This window comes from Amia ocellicauda, chromosome 20 (genome assembly GCF_036373705.1).
Source record: "Amia ocellicauda isolate fAmiCal2 chromosome 20, fAmiCal2.hap1, whole genome shotgun sequence".
NCBI classification, from domain to species: Eukaryota; Metazoa; Chordata; class Actinopteri; order Amiiformes; family Amiidae; genus Amia; species Amia ocellicauda.
The window spans coordinates 4,125,610-4,141,129 of NC_089869.1; the positions used below are offsets into that span (position 1 = coordinate 4,125,610).

The 15,520-nt window shown below is 47.5% G+C and overlaps 6 non-coding genes across 6 annotated transcripts; 2 read left to right on the top strand and 4 right to left on the bottom strand.

The window, feature by feature from the left end:
* Nucleotides 1-2,634: 2,634 nt before the first annotated feature.
* trnan-guu (transfer RNA asparagine (anticodon GUU)) lies at nucleotides 2,635-2,708 on the top strand. Its single transcript has one exon. It is a non-coding gene; the product is annotated as a tRNA-Asn (tRNA).
* A 170-nt stretch (nucleotides 2,709-2,878) lies between these two features.
* On the bottom strand, nucleotides 2,879-2,952 carry trnat-cgu (transfer RNA threonine (anticodon CGU)). Its single transcript has one exon. It is a non-coding gene; the product is annotated as a tRNA-Thr (tRNA).
* A 554-nt stretch (nucleotides 2,953-3,506) lies between these two features.
* On the bottom strand, nucleotides 3,507-3,580 carry trnat-agu (transfer RNA threonine (anticodon AGU)). The gene has a single exon. It is a non-coding gene; the product is annotated as a tRNA-Thr (tRNA).
* A 3,689-nt stretch (nucleotides 3,581-7,269) lies between these two features.
* trnan-guu (transfer RNA asparagine (anticodon GUU)) lies at nucleotides 7,270-7,343 on the top strand. Its single transcript has one exon. It is a non-coding gene; the product is annotated as a tRNA-Asn (tRNA).
* Nucleotides 7,344-7,513: 170 nt separating this feature from the next.
* On the bottom strand, nucleotides 7,514-7,587 carry trnat-cgu (transfer RNA threonine (anticodon CGU)). Its single transcript has one exon. It is a non-coding gene; the product is annotated as a tRNA-Thr (tRNA).
* A 554-nt stretch (nucleotides 7,588-8,141) lies between these two features.
* trnat-agu (transfer RNA threonine (anticodon AGU)) lies at nucleotides 8,142-8,215 on the bottom strand. The gene has a single exon. It is a non-coding gene; the product is annotated as a tRNA-Thr (tRNA).
* Between the last annotated feature and the right edge of the window lie 7,305 nt (nucleotides 8,216-15,520).

Genomic DNA, 15,520 nt, shown 5'->3' on the forward strand with positions numbered 1-15,520 from the left:
TCGGACCCAGGTCTTTCCTAGAATGGATCCATCCAGCCATCCTCCCTTTGATATTTATGTCTGTCTATCAATAACGGTCATTCTTATACACTCTACGATGCAGAGAAAGCGTGCATGCATAAGAAACAGGCAAACTGCAGCGGTAACGCGCAACGTGGTGGACCCCAGTGCGTTGACCAACTAAGCCATGGCGCCAAGGCACAACTCTGTACTACTGTAAAAGCAAATGCTAGACCTCTGTCATTTGGACACAGGTCTTTCCTAGGATGGATCCTTCAAGCCATCCTCCCTTTGATATTTATGTCTGTCTATCACTAACGGTCATTCGTTTACACTCTACGATGCAGAGAAGGCATGTATGCATCAGAAACTGGCAAACGTCAGGGGTAACACGCAACGTGGTGGACCCCAGTGCTTTGACCAACTAAGCCATGGCGCCAAGGCGCAACTCTGTACTACTGTAAAAGCAAATGGTGGACCTCTGTCATTCGGACCCAGGTCTTTCCTAGAATGGATCTATCCAGCAAACCTCCCTTTGTTATTTATGTCTGTCTATCACTAACGGTCATTCGGTTACACTCTACGATGCAGAGAAGGCGTGCTTGCAACAGAAACTGGCAATCTGCAGCGGTAACGCGCAACGTGGTGGACCCCAGTGCTTTGACCTACTAAGCCACGGCGCCAAGGCGTAACTCTGTACTACTGTAAAAGCAAATGGTGGACCTCTGTCTTTTGGACCTAGGTCTTCCAAGAATGGATCCATCCAGCCATCCTCCCTTTGATATTTATGTCTGTCTATCACTAACGGTCATTCGTTTACACTCTACGATGCAGAGAAGGCGTGCTTGCAACAGAAACAGGCAAACTGCAGCGGTAACGCGCAACGTGGTGGACCCCAGTGCTTTGACCTACTAAGCCATGGCGCCAAGGCGTAACTCTGTACTACTGTAAAAGCAAATGGTGGACCTCTGTCTTTCGTACCCAGGTCTTTCCAAGAATGGATCCATCCAGCCATCCATCCTCCCTTTGATTATTTATGTCTGTCTATCACTAACGGTCATTCGTATACACTCTACGATGCAGAGAAAGCGCGCATGCATAAGAAACTGGCAAACGTCAGCGTTAACGCGCAACGTGGTGGACCCCAGTGCTTTGACCAACTAAGCCATGGTGCCAAGGCTCAACTCTGTACTACTGTAAAAGCAAACGCTAGACCTCTGTCATTCGGACCCAGGTCTTTCCAAGAATGGATCCATCCAGCCATCCTCCCTTTGATATTTATGTCTGTCTATCACTAACGGTCATTCGTTTACACTCTACGATGCAGAGAAGGCGTGCTTGCAACAGAAACAGGCAAACTGCAGCGGTATCGCGCAACGTGGTGGACCCCAGTGCTTTGACCTACTAAGCCATGGCGCCAAGGCGTAACTCTGTACTACTGTAAAAGCAAATGGTGGACCTCTGTCTTTCGGACCCAGGTCTTTCCAAGAATGGATCCATCCAGCCATCCATCCTCCCTTTGATTATTTATGTCTGTCTATCACTAACGGTCATTCTTATACACTCTACGATGCAGAGAAAGCGTGCATGCATAAGAAACAGGCAAACTGCAGCGGTAACGCGCAACGTGGTGGACCCCAGTGCTTTGACCAACTAAGCCATGGTGCCAAGGCGCAACTCTGAACTACTGTAAAAGCAAATGGTGGAACTCTGTCATTCGGACCCAGGTCTTTCATTGGATGGATCCATCAAGCCATCATCCCTTTGATATTTATGTCTGTCTATCAATAACGGTCATTCGTTAACACTCTACGATGCAGAGAAGGCGTGCTTGCAACAGAAACAGGCAAACTGCAGCGGTAACACGCAACGTAGTGGACCCCAGTGCTTTGACCAACTAAGCCATGGCGCCAAGGCACAACTCTGTTCTACTGTAAAAGCAAATGCTAGACCTCTGTCATTCGGACCCAGGTCTTTCATTGGATGGATCCATCAAGCCATCATCCCTTTGATATTTATGTCTGTCTATCAATAACGGTCATTCGTTAACACTCTACGATGCAGAGAAGGCGTGCTTGCAACAGAAACAGGCAAACTGCAGCGGTAACGCGCAACGTGGTGGACCCCAGTGCTTTGACCTACTAAGCCATGGCGCCAAGGCGTAACTCTGTACTACTGTAAAAGCAAATGGTGGACCTCTGTCTTTCGGACCCAGGTCTTTCCAAGAATTGATCCATCCAGCCATCCTCCCTTTGATATTTATGTCTGTCTATCAATAACGGTCATTCGTTTACACTCTACGATGCAGAGAAGGCGTTCTTGCAACAGAAACAGGCAAACTGCAGCGGTATCGCGCAACGTGGTGGACCCCAGTGCTTTGACAAACTAAGCCATGGCGCCAAGGCGCAACTCTGTACTACTGTAAAAGCAAATGGTGGACCTCTGTCATTCGGACCCAGGTCTTTCCTAGGATGGATCCATCAAGCCATCCTCCCTTTGATATTTATGTCTGTCTATCACTAACGGTCATTCGTTTACACTCTACGATGCAGAGAAGGCGTGTATGCATCAGAAACTGGCAAACGTCAGCGGAAACACGCAACATGGTGGACCCCAGTCACAACTGCTGCGCCTGTCTCTGTGGCGCAATCGGATAGCGCGTTCGGCTGTTAACCGAAAGGTTGGTGGTTCAAGCCCACCCAGGGACGTCCGTCTATTTCTTACCTCATTGCTTCCATTCGTGGTGTGAGACCTGGACCTCTGCTTTATAATCTCCTGTCCAAGAAACATCGCCTCATGCAGTAACAATGGCTACGCTGCCAAAAACTTAAACTTGCCCCACAGTCTTGCTGTACATAGCCTCTGCCTCCTTCAGGCCAGGCACCGCTGGGATTTGAACCCAGGATTTCCTGTTTACGAGACAGGCGCTTTCACCAGCTAAGCCACGGCGCCAGAGCTTGCTGCACCGACCCTTTCCTAGTTTCATACCAATTCAGTGGCTGCTACCGTTTACCTACTATATGTTCCACGCATCCATCCAACCAACTATCAACCCACCCATCCATCCATCTATCTATCTATCTATCCATCTATCTATCTGTCTGTCTATCTACCTACCTCTCTGTCTTTCTACAGCTAGCACTCACTTGCTTACGCTTGCGGACAAAGCAAGAAGTGTGCGTTCAACAGGATCTGACAGCGGAAAAAGATTTGCAGGAAGATGTAGACAGCACTGACAAGTGCAACAAACATTGGGCGGTGTCCGTCTCTGTGCGGCAATGGCATTTTCGCCATCGGACCTAAAGCCAAAGGTGGCCGCGCGAAGCCTACACAGGGAAGTCTTTGTCGTCCTGACCCTATTCTTTAAATACAGGGTTCTGGGAAGATGACTTTCTGCTTTACTCTCTCAGTGGAAGGGATATATCATTCCGGCCTGTGACGAGAGGCAATCTTGCAAAATCCTGGAAGGGGAGTCCTTAGCATGTACCCTAACATGAACAAAGCTGAGGCACCACTGGGATTTGAACCCAGGATCTCCTGTTTACTAGACAGGTGCTTTGACCAACTAAGCCATGGCGCCAAGGCACATCTCTGTACTACTTTAAAAACAAATGCTGGACCTCTGTCATTCGGACCCAGGTCTTTCCTAGAATGGATCCATCCAGCCAGCCATCCATCATCCCTTTGATTATTTATGTCTGTCTATTACTAACGGTCATTCGTTTACACTCTACGATGCAGAGAAAGCGTGCATGCATCAGAAACTGGCAAACGTCAGCGGTAACACGCAACGTGGTGGACCCCAGTGCTTTGAGCAACTAAGCCATGGCGCCAAGGCGCAACTCTGTACTACTGCAGAAGCAAATGGTGGACCTCTGTCATTCGGACCCAGGTCTTCCCTAGAATGGATCCATCCAGCAAACCTCCCTTTGATATTTATGTCTGTCTATCACTAACGGTCATTCGGTTACACTCTACGATGCAGAGAAGGCGTGCTTGCAACAGAAACTGGCAATCTGCAGCGGTAACGCGCAACGTGGTGGACCCCAGTGCTTTGACCTACTAAGCCATGGCGCCAAGGCGTAACTCTGTTCAACTGTAAAAGCAAATGGTGGACCTCTGTCTTTCGGACCCAGGTCTTTCCAAGAATGGATCCATCCAGCCATCCTCCCTTTGATATTTATGTCTGTCTATCAATAACGGTCAATCGTTTACACTCTACGATGCAGAGAAGGCGTGCTTGCAACAGAAACAGGCAAACTGCAGCGGTAACGCGCAACGTGGTGGACCCCAGTGCTTCGACCTACTAAGCCATGGCGCCAAGGCGTTACTCTGTACTACTGTAAAAGCAAATGGTGGACCTCTGTCTTTCGGACCCAGGTCTTTCCAAGAATGGATCCATCCAGCCATCCATCCTCCCTTTGATTATTTATGTCTGTCTATCACTAACGGTCATTCTTATACACTCTACGATGCAGAGAAAGCGTGCATGCATTAGAAACAGGCAAACTGCAGCGGTAACGCGCAACGTGGTGGACCCCAGTGCTTTGACAAACTAAGCCATGGCGCCAAGGCGCAACTCTGTACTACTGTAAAAGCAAATGGTGGACCTCTGTCATTCGGACCCAGGTCTTTCCTAGGATGGATCCATCAAGCCATCCTCCCTTTGATATTTATGTCTGTCTATCACTAACGGTCATTCGTTTACACTCTACGATGCAGAGAAGGCGTGTATGCATCAGAAACTGGCAAACGTCAGTGGTAACACGCAACGTGGTGGACCCCAGTGCTTTGACCAACTAAGCCATGGCACCAAGGCGCAACTCTGTACTACTGTAAAAGCAAATGGTGGACCTCTGTCATTCGGACCCAGGTCTTTCCAAGAATGGATCCATCCAGCCATCCATCATCCCTTTGATTATTTATGTCTGTCTATCACTAACGGTCATTCTTATACACTCTACGATGCAGAGAAAGCGTGCATGCATAAGAAACAGGCAAACTGCAGCGGTAACGCGCAACGTGGTGGACCCCAGTGCTTTGACCAACTAAGCCATGGCGCCAAGGCACAACTCTGTACTACTGTAAAAGCAAATGCTAGACCTCTGTCATTCGGACCCAGGTCATTCCTAGGATGGATCCATCAAGCCATCCTCCCTTTGATATTTATGTCTGTCTATCACTAACGGTCATTCGTTTACACTCTACGATGCAGAGAAGGCGTGTATGCATCAGAAACTGGCAAACGTCAGTGGTAACACGCAACGTGGTGGACCCCAGTGCTTTGACCAACTAAGCCATGGCGCCAAGGCACAACTCTGTACTACTGTAAAAGCAAATGCTAGACCTCTGTCATTCGGACCCAGGTCTTTCCAAGAATGGATCCATCCAGCCATCCATCATCCCTTTAATTATTTATGTCTGTCTATCACTAACGGTCATTCGTTTACACTATACGATGCAGAGAAGGCGTGCTTGCAACAGAAACTGGCAAACGTCAGCGGTAACACGCAACGTGGTGGACCCCAGTGCTTTGAGCAACTAAGCCATGGCGCCAAGGCGCAACTCTGTACTACTGCAGAAGCAAATGGTGGACCTCTGTCATTCGGACCCAGGTCTTCCCTAGAATGGATCCATCCAGCAAACCTCCCTTTGATATTTATGTCTGTCTATCACTAACGGTCATTCGGTTACACTCTACGATGCAGAGAAGGCGTGCTTGCAACAGAAACTGGCAATCTGCAGCGGTAACGCGCAACGTGGTGGACCCCAGTGCTTTGACCTACTAAGCCATGGCGCCAAGGCGTAACTCTGTTCAACTGTAAAAGCAAATGGTGGACCTCTGTCTTTCGGACCCAGGTCTTTCCAAGAATGGATCCATCCAGCCATCCTCCCTTTGATATTTATGTCTGTCTATCAATAACGGTCAATCGTTTACACTCTACGATGCAGAGAAGGCGTGCTTGCAACAGAAACAGGCAAACTGCAGCGGTAACGCGCAACGTGGTGGACCCCAGTGCTTCGACCTACTAAGCCATGGCGCCAAGGCGTTACTCTGTACTACTGTAAAAGCAAATGGTGGACCTCTGTCTTTCGGACCCAGGTCTTTCCAAGAATGGATCCATCCAGCCATCCATCCTCCCTTTGATTATTTATGTCTGTCTATCACTAACGGTCATTCTTATACACTCTACGATGCAGAGAAAGCGTGCATGCATTAGAAACAGGCAAACTGCAGCGGTAACGCGCAACGTGGTGGACCCCAGTGCTTTGACAAACTAAGCCATGGCGCCAAGGCGCAACTCTGTACTACTGTAAAAGCAAATGGTGGACCTCTGTCATTCGGACCCAGGTCTTTCCTAGGATGGATCCATCAAGCCATCCTCCCTTTGATATTTATGTCTGTCTATCACTAACGGTCATTCGTTTACACTCTACGATGCAGAGAAGGCGTGTATGCATCAGAAACTGGCAAACGTCAGTGGTAACACGCAACGTGGTGGACCCCAGTGCTTTGACCAACTAAGCCATGGCACCAAGGCGCAACTCTGTACTACTGTAAAAGCAAATGGTGGACCTCTGTCATTCGGACCCAGGTCTTTCCAAGAATGGATCCATCCAGCCATCCATCATCCCTTTGATTATTTATGTCTGTCTATCACTAACGGTCATTCTTATACACTCTACGATGCAGAGAAAGCGTGCATGCATAAGAAACAGGCAAACTGCAGCGGTAACGCGCAACGTGGTGGACCCCAGTGCTTTGACCAACTAAGCCATGGCGCCAAGGCACAACTCTGTACTACTGTAAAAGCAAATGCTAGACCTCTGTCATTCGGACCCAGGTCATTCCTAGGATGGATCCATCAAGCCATCCTCCCTTTGATATTTATGTCTGTCTATCACTAACGGTCATTCGTTTACACTCTACGATGCAGAGAAGGCGTGTATGCATCAGAAACTGGCAAACGTCAGTGGTAACACGCAACGTGGTGGACCCCAGTGCTTTGACCAACTAAGCCATGGCGCCAAGGCACAACTCTGTACTACTGTAAAAGCAAATGCTAGACCTCTGTCATTCGGACCCAGGTCTTTCCAAGAATGGATCCATCCAGCCATCCATCATCCCTTTAATTATTTATGTCTGTCTATCACTAACGGTCATTCGTTTACACTATACGATGCAGAGAAGGCGTGCTTGCAACAGAAACTGGCAAACGTCAGCGGAAACACGCAACATGGTGGACCCCAGTCACAACTGCTGCGCCTGTCTCTGTGGCGCAATCGGATAGCGCGTTCGGCTGTTAACCGAAAGGTTGGTGGTTCAAGCCCACCCAGGGACGTCCGTCTACTTCTTACCTCATTGCTTCCATTCGTGGTGTGATACCTGGACCTCTGCTTTATAATCTCCTGTCCAAGAAACATCGCCTCATGCAGTAACAATGGCTACGATGCCAAAAACTTAAACTTGCCCCACAGTCTTGCTGTACATAGCCTCTGCCTCCTTCAGGCCAGGCACCGCTGGGATTTGAACCCAGGATTTCCTGTTTACGAGACAGGCGCTTTCACCAGCTAAGCCACGGCGCCAGAGCTTGCTGCACCCACCCTTTCCTAGTTTCATACCAATTCAGTGGCTGCTACCGTTTACCTACTATATGTTCCACGCATCCATCCAACCAACTATCCACCCATCCATCCATCCATCCATCTATCTATCTATCCTTCTATCTATCTGTCTGTCTATCTACCTATCTCTCTGTCTTTCTACAGCTAGCACTCACTTGCTTACGCTTGCGGACAAAGCAAGAAGTGTGCGTTCAACAGGATCTGACAGCGGAAAAAGATTTACAGGAAGATGTAGACAGCACTGACAAGTGCAACAAACATTGGGCGGTGTCCGTCTCTGTGCGGCAATGGCATTTTCGCCATCGGACCTAAAGCCAAAGGTGGCCGCGCGAAGCCTACACAGGGAAGTCTTTGTCGTCCTGACCTTATTCTTTAAATACAGGGTTCTGGGAAGATGACTTTCTGCTTTACTCTCTCAGTGGAAGGGATATATCATTCCGGGCCGTGACGAGAGGCAATCTTGCAAAATCCTGGAAGGGGAGTCCTTAGCATGTACCCTAACATGAACAAAGCTGAGGCACCACTGGGATTTGAACCCAGGATCTCCTGTTTACTAGACAGGTGCTTTGACCAACTAAGCCATGGCGCCAAGGCACAACTCTGTACTACTTTAAAAGCAAATGCTGGACCTCTGTCATTCGGACCCAGGTCTTTCCTAGAATGGATCCATCCAGCCAGCCATCCATCCTCCCTTTGATTATTTATGTCTGTCTATCACTAACGGTCATTCGTTTACACTCTACGATGCAGAAAAAGCGTGCATGCATCAGAAACTGGCAAACGTCAGCGGTAACATGCAACGTGGTGGACCCCAGTGCTTTGACCAACTAAGCCATGGCGCCAAGGCGTAACTCTGTACTACTGTAAAAGCAAATGGTGGACCTCTGTCTTTTGGACCTAGGTCTTCCAAGAATGGATCCATCCAGCCATCCTCCCTTTGATATTTATGTCTGTCTATCACTAACGGTCATTCGTTTACACTCTACGATGCAGAGAAGGCGTGCTTGCAACAGAAACAGGCAAACTGCAGCGGTAACGCGCAACGTGGTGGACCCCAGTGCTTTGACCTACTAAGCCATGGCGCCAAGGCACAACTCTGTACTACTTTAAAAGCAAATGCTGGACCTCTGTCATTCGGACCCAGGTCTTTCCTAGAATGGATCCATCCAGCCAGCCATCCATCATCCCTTTGATTATTTATGTCTGTCTATCACTAACGGTCATTCGTATACACTCTACGATGCAGAGAAAGCGTGCATGCATAAGAAACTGGCAAACGTCAGCGTTAACGCGCAACGTGGTGGACCCCAGTGCTTTGACCTACTAAGCCACGGCGCCAAGGCGTAACTCTGTACTACTGTAAAAGCAAATGGTGGACCTCTGTCTTTTGGACCTAGGTCTTCCAAGAATGGATCCATCCAGCCATCCTCCCTTTGATATTTATGTCTGTCTATCACTAACGGTCATTCGTTTACACTCTACGATGCAGAGAAGGCGTGCTTGCAACAGAAACAGGCAAACTGCAGCGGTAACGCGCAACGTGGTGGACCCCAGTGCTTTGACCTACTAAGCCATGGCGCCAAGGCGTAACTCTGTACTACTGTAAAAGCAAATGGTGGACCTCTGTCTTTCTTACCCAGGTCTTTCCAAGAATGGATCCATCCAGCCATCCATCCTCCCTTTGATTATTTATGTCTGTCTATCACTAACGGTCATTCGTATACACTCTACGATGCAGAGAAAGCGCGCATGCATAAGAAACTGGCAAACGTCAGCGTTAACGCGCAACGTGGTGGACCCCAGTGCTTTGACCAACTAAGCCATGGTGCCAAGGCTCAACTCTGTACTACTGTAAAAGCAAACGCTAGACCTCTGTCATTCGGACCCAGTTCTTTCCAAGAATGGATCCATCCAGCCATCCTCCCTTTGATATTTATGTCTGTCTATCACTAACGGTCATTCGTTTACACTCTACGATGCAGAGAAGGTGTGTATCAATCAGAAACTGGCAAACGTCAGTGGTAACACGCAACGTGGTGGACCCCAGTGCTTTAACCTACTAAGCCATGGCGCCAAGGCACAACTCTGTACTACTTTAAAAGCAAATGCTGGACCTCTGTCATTCGGACCCAGGTCTTTCCTAGAATGGATCCATCCAGCCAGCCATCCATCATCCCTTTGATTATTTATGTCTGTCTATCACTAACGGTCATTCGTATACACTCTACGATGCAGAGAAAGCGTGCATGCATAAGAAACTGGCAAACGTCAGCGTTAACGCGAAACGTGGTGGACCCCAGTGCTTTGACCAACTAAGCCATGGTGCCAAGGCGCAACTCTGTACTACTGTAAAAGCAAATGGTGGACCTCTGTCATTCGGACCCAGGTCTTTCCTAGAATGGATCCATCCAGCCAGCCATCCATCATCCCTTTGATTATTTATGTCTGTCTATCACTAACGGTCATTCGTATACACTCTACGATGCAGAGAAAGCGTGCATGCATAAGAAACTGGCAAACGTCAGCGTTAACGCGAAACGTGGTGGACCCCAGTGCTTTGACCAACTAAGCCATGGTGCCAAGGCGCAACTCTGTACTACTGTAAAAGCAAATGGTGGAACTCTGTCATTCGGACCCAGGTCTTTCCAAAAATGGATCCATCCAGCCATCCTCCCTTTGATATTTATGTCTGTCTATCAATAACGGTCATTCGTTTACACTCTACGATGCAGAGAAGGCGTGCTTGCAACAGAAACAGGCAAACTGCAGCGGTAACGCGCAACGTGGTGGACCCCAGTGCTTTGACCAACTAAGCCATGGTGCCAAGGCGCAACTCTGAACTACTGTAAAAGCAAATAGTGGAACTCTGTCATTCGGACCCAGGTCTTTCCAAGAATGGATCCATCCAGCCATCCTCCCTTTGATATTTATGTCTGTCTATCAATAACGGTCATTCGTTTACACTCTACGATGCAGAGAAGGCGTGCTTGCAACAGAAACAGGCAAACTGCAGCGGTAACGCGCAACGTGGTGGGCCCCAGTGCTTTGACCTACTAAGCCATGGCGCCAAGGCGTAACTTTGTACTACTGTAAAAGCAAATGGTGGACCTCTGTCTTTCGGACCCAGGTCTTTCCAAAAATGGATCCATCCAGCCATCCATCCTCTGATTATTTATATCTGTCTATCACTAACGGTCATTCGTATACACTCTACGATGCAGAGAAAGCGTGCATGCATAAGAAACAGGCAAACTGCAGCGGTAACGCGCAACGTGGTGGACCCCAGTGCTTTGACCTACTAAGCCATGGCGCCAAGGCGTAACTCTGTACTGCTGTAAAAGCAAATGGTGGACCTCTGTCTTTCGGACCCAGGTCTTTCCAAGAATGGATCCATCCAGCCATCCTCCCTTTGATATTTATGTCTGTCTATCAATAACGGTCATTCGTTAACACTCTACGATGCAGAGAAGGCGTGCTTGCAACAGAAACAGGCAAACTGCAGCGGTAACGCGCAACGTGGTGGACCCCAGTGCTTTGACCTACTAAGCCATGGCGCCAAGGCGTAACTCTGTACTACTGTAAAAGCAAATGGTGGACCTCTGTCTTTCGGACCCAGGTCTTTCCAAGAATTGATCCATCCAGCCAGCCATCCATCATCCCTTTGATTATTTATGTCTGTCTATTACTAACGGTCATTCGTTTACACTCTACGATGCAGAGAAAGCGTGCATGCATCAGAAACTGGCAAACGTCAGCGGTAACACGCAACGTGGTGGACCCCAGTGCTTTGAGCAACTAAGCCATGGCGCCAAGGCGCAACTCTGTACTACTGCAGAAGCAAATGGTGGACCTCTGTCATTCGGACCCAGGTCTTTCCTAGAATGGATCCATCCAGCAAACCTCCCTTTGATATTTATGTCTGTCTATCACTAACGGTCATTCGGTTACACTCTACGATGCAGAGAAGGCGTGCTTGCAACAGAAACTGGCAAACTGCAGCGGTAACGCGCAACGTGGTGGACCCAAGTGCTTTGACCTACTAAGCCATGGCGCCAAGGCACAACTCTGTACTACTGCAGAAGCAAATGGTGGACCTCTGTCATTCGGACCCAGGTATTTCCAAGAATGGATCCATCCAGCCATCCATCCTCCCTTTGATTATTTATGTCTGTCTATCACTAACGGTCATTCGTATACACTCTACGATGCAGAGAAAGCGTGCTGGCAATAGAAACTGGCAAACGTCAGCGGTAACACGCAACGTGGTGGACCCCAGTGCTTTGACCAACTAAGCCATGGCGCCAAGGCGCAACTCTGTACTACTGCAGAAGCAAATGGTGGACCTCTGTCAATCGGACCCAGGTCTTTCCTAGAATGGATCCATCCAGCCATCCTCCCTTTGATATTTATGTCTGTCTATCAATAACGGTCATTCGTTTACACTCTACAATGCAGAGAAGGCGTGCTTGGAACAGAAACAGGCAAACTGCAGCGGTAACGCGCAACGTGGTGGACCCCAGTGCTTTGACCAACTAAGCCATGGTGCCAAGGCGCAACTCTGAACTACTGTAAAAGCAAATGGTGGAACTCTGTCATTCGGACCCAGGTCTTTCCAAGAATGGATCCATCCAGCCATCCTCCCTTTGATATTTATGTCTGTCTATCAATAACGGTCATTCGTTTACTCTCTACGATGCAGAGAAGGCGTGCTTACAACAGAAACTGGCAAACTGCAGCGGTAACACGCAATGTAGTGGACCCCAGTGCTTTGACCAACTAAGCCATGGCGCCAAGGCACAACTCTGTTCTACTGTAAAAGCTAATGCTAGACCTCTGTCATTCGGACCCAGGTCTTTCATAGGATGGATCCATCAAGCCATCATCCCTTTGATATTTATGTCTGTCTATCAATAACGGTCATTCGTTAACACTCTACGATGCAGAGAAGGCGTGCTTGCAACAGAAACAGGCAAACTGCAGCGGTAACGCGCAACGTGGTGGACCCCAGTGCTATGACCTACTAAGCCATGGCGCCAAGGCGTAACTCTGTACTACTGTAAAAGCAAATGGTGGACCTCTGTCTTTCGGACCCAGGTCTTTCCAAGAATGGATCCATCCAGCCATCCTCCCTTTGATATTTATGTCTGTCTATCAATAACGGTCATTCGTTTACACTCTACGATGCAGAGAAGGCGTGCTTGCAACAGAAACTGGCAAACTGCAGCGGTATCGCGCAACGTGGTGGACCCCAGTGCTTTGACCTACTAAGCCATGGTGCCAAGGCGCAACTCTGAACTACAGTAAAAGCAAATGGTGGAACTCTGTCATTCGGACCCAGGTCTTTCCAAGAATGGATCCATCCAGCCATCCTCCCTTTGATATTTATGTCTGTCTATCAATAACGGTCATTCGTTTACACTCTACGATGCAGAGAAGGCGTGCTTGCAACAGAAACTGGCAAACTGCAGCGGTAACACGCAACGTAGTGGACCCCAGTGCTTTGACCAACTAAGCCATGGCGCCAAGGCACAACTCTGTACTACTGTGAAAGCAAATGCTAGACCTCTGTCATTCGGACCTAGGTCTTTCATAGGATGGATCCATCAAGCCATCCTCCCTTTGATATTGTAAGATATTATTTGTTAGAATATATTTTTCTATGGGATATTCTATACCATCTGGTTTGGTAGAGGAAACAGACCTCCTCCATTATATCTAAGTTCCCTGGTAGCCCTGGTAGCCCTGGTAACCCTATCTTTATGACCAGAGACCAAAAAGGGACCTGTCCTCTGATTGGCTCCTAGCCAAATTCAAAATGACCCCCACTTCTAAATTACTTTAGCATAAGGCACCCAAGTCATGGTGGTGGCAAAATGCTATTGGTTGGAAGGAAACCTTATACAAGGGAAAACAAAGAGAATTTGAGTTTCTCTTAACTTCTTCATCCTACAACGAGACATAAGACAGAGCTGGAGAGGTGAGACAGAGAGAGACACACCGCTTCCTGCCTGACCAGACTGGCCTATAAGCTGTACTGTGAGGAGAAAGAAGAAAATGGGTATTATCTGTTTCTCACTGTAATCCAGCAGAAGCTTAATATTACTTATTTTCAGTAATATAATTGAATGATATTAGTTTCCTATTTTTATCAAAATAAATGATTATTGCACATCTGTGACTTGACCGCATCTTGCCTCTAAAAAGAATCTTAAAAGAGAAATTAATTGACCTATGAGTTTTCAGTTCAACTATTTATTTAGATTGACTGGAAAACCAAGCATTTCCAAACTCTCTTACATAGTGGTGGCCAGTACGGGGATGATGACGGATATTTGCTACATGTCACAGATTGCTCTGGAGTATTAATGTGCTTGCATTGACAGAATAGCGCTGTATATCCGACTTTGCCTGAAAGACGAACCTCGCGTAACGGTGTCGTCAGCAAAGCCAGGATTGTACGAACTGATCATTGACCTTTGGAGTGTGTAGTGATTTCAACTCCAAGGAGTAAAACCACATAAAGTGTGGGCGAGTGATTGAAAAGTTACGAAGACAAACATGGATCATCTGTGTCAGAAGGCAAGCCGGTGTGTCCATAAAGACCGAATTAAAAACGCCATAGCAAAGTGTGCGAGCACTTCATTACAGAACTTAGAGTCCTGTTTAGCGGAGTTAACAAACGAAAAAGTGAAGAAGTCACAACTGAAATTATCTGTTCTGTATGGGTTAGCTCAGTGTGTTAAGATCTTATCTGATCATTCTGCCGAGGTAGAAACTAAATTGAAACGTGTTAGCGATGATACATCTGCCCTGCTTTTACAAAATGCAGAGTTGAAACTTCAGATGCAGACAGTGAGCAATAATGCTGTGATCGCAGCTGCTGCCTGTTTCGATGAAGAGCAACGCAGATCTGACAATGAGAGTCTGAGAAAAGAGAATCGCACTTTACAGCAACAGTTGAATGATTGCCAGGCAGCTCTCAGACACACTGCGACCAAAGTTTCCCAAAGTAATCACACCGCATGTAAACAGCTAGTAATGCGCTTAAAAACCAAACTAGGCATGAAAACTGCTACCATTGCAGCTGTCGGAGGTCCGTGTTGTCCTGAACTGGAGTCTGATGATGATGAATATTGGGAAGAGCTAGAGAGAGAGGCGTGGGACTGTGAATTCAATCCTGAATCCGCTCCCATCTGTGTGGTTCGCACTCGGGCTGCAGTGAAACGCAGGATGTTAAGGACGAGCGACACAGAGCCGAGTCCAATACATGAAAGTACGAGAAGACGAAGTCATTCAGAAAGTACAGACAGCTCTGATGATCCTCAAGTCAGTAATGAGCCTCAGACAACTAAGCGTCTGACTGCTCTGGAACTGAGAGCATTCAAAGATGATTTGGGTCCAATTACTCTAGAGACAGATTTAGAGGAATTAATAATTCGACTTTTATCTTGCATTCAGTTACACCCACAACTGAACGACCTGCATTAGAAAACAATAGTTTTAGCTGCATGTTCTCCAACTTTAAGATCCCTGTTAAGTGTTGATGAAGTGGGGAGAGCAAGTTCGTGGACTGAGGTCTTAGAGTTAATAAGCGAAGCTTGTGGCTGGGATGCAGCAGATTGGGGAAGTAAATTTTATTGTGCAACACAGAGAAAAGGTGAATATGTAAGGGCATATGCCCTGAGAAAACAAGCTCTCTATTTGTTTCTGGATACAATTGATGATGATATATATGATGAACAGTTTAAGAAATCCTTTTTACATGGATTACACCCTGATTTGAAGGCAATCCTGGGCATCTCAGCTGATGCAACCGAGGATTGGGAGAATTTGTTTCCTAAAATTTGCAGAGCACAGGAATTAGTGAAAAAAGGAGCTTGGAAATGTGTTAAAA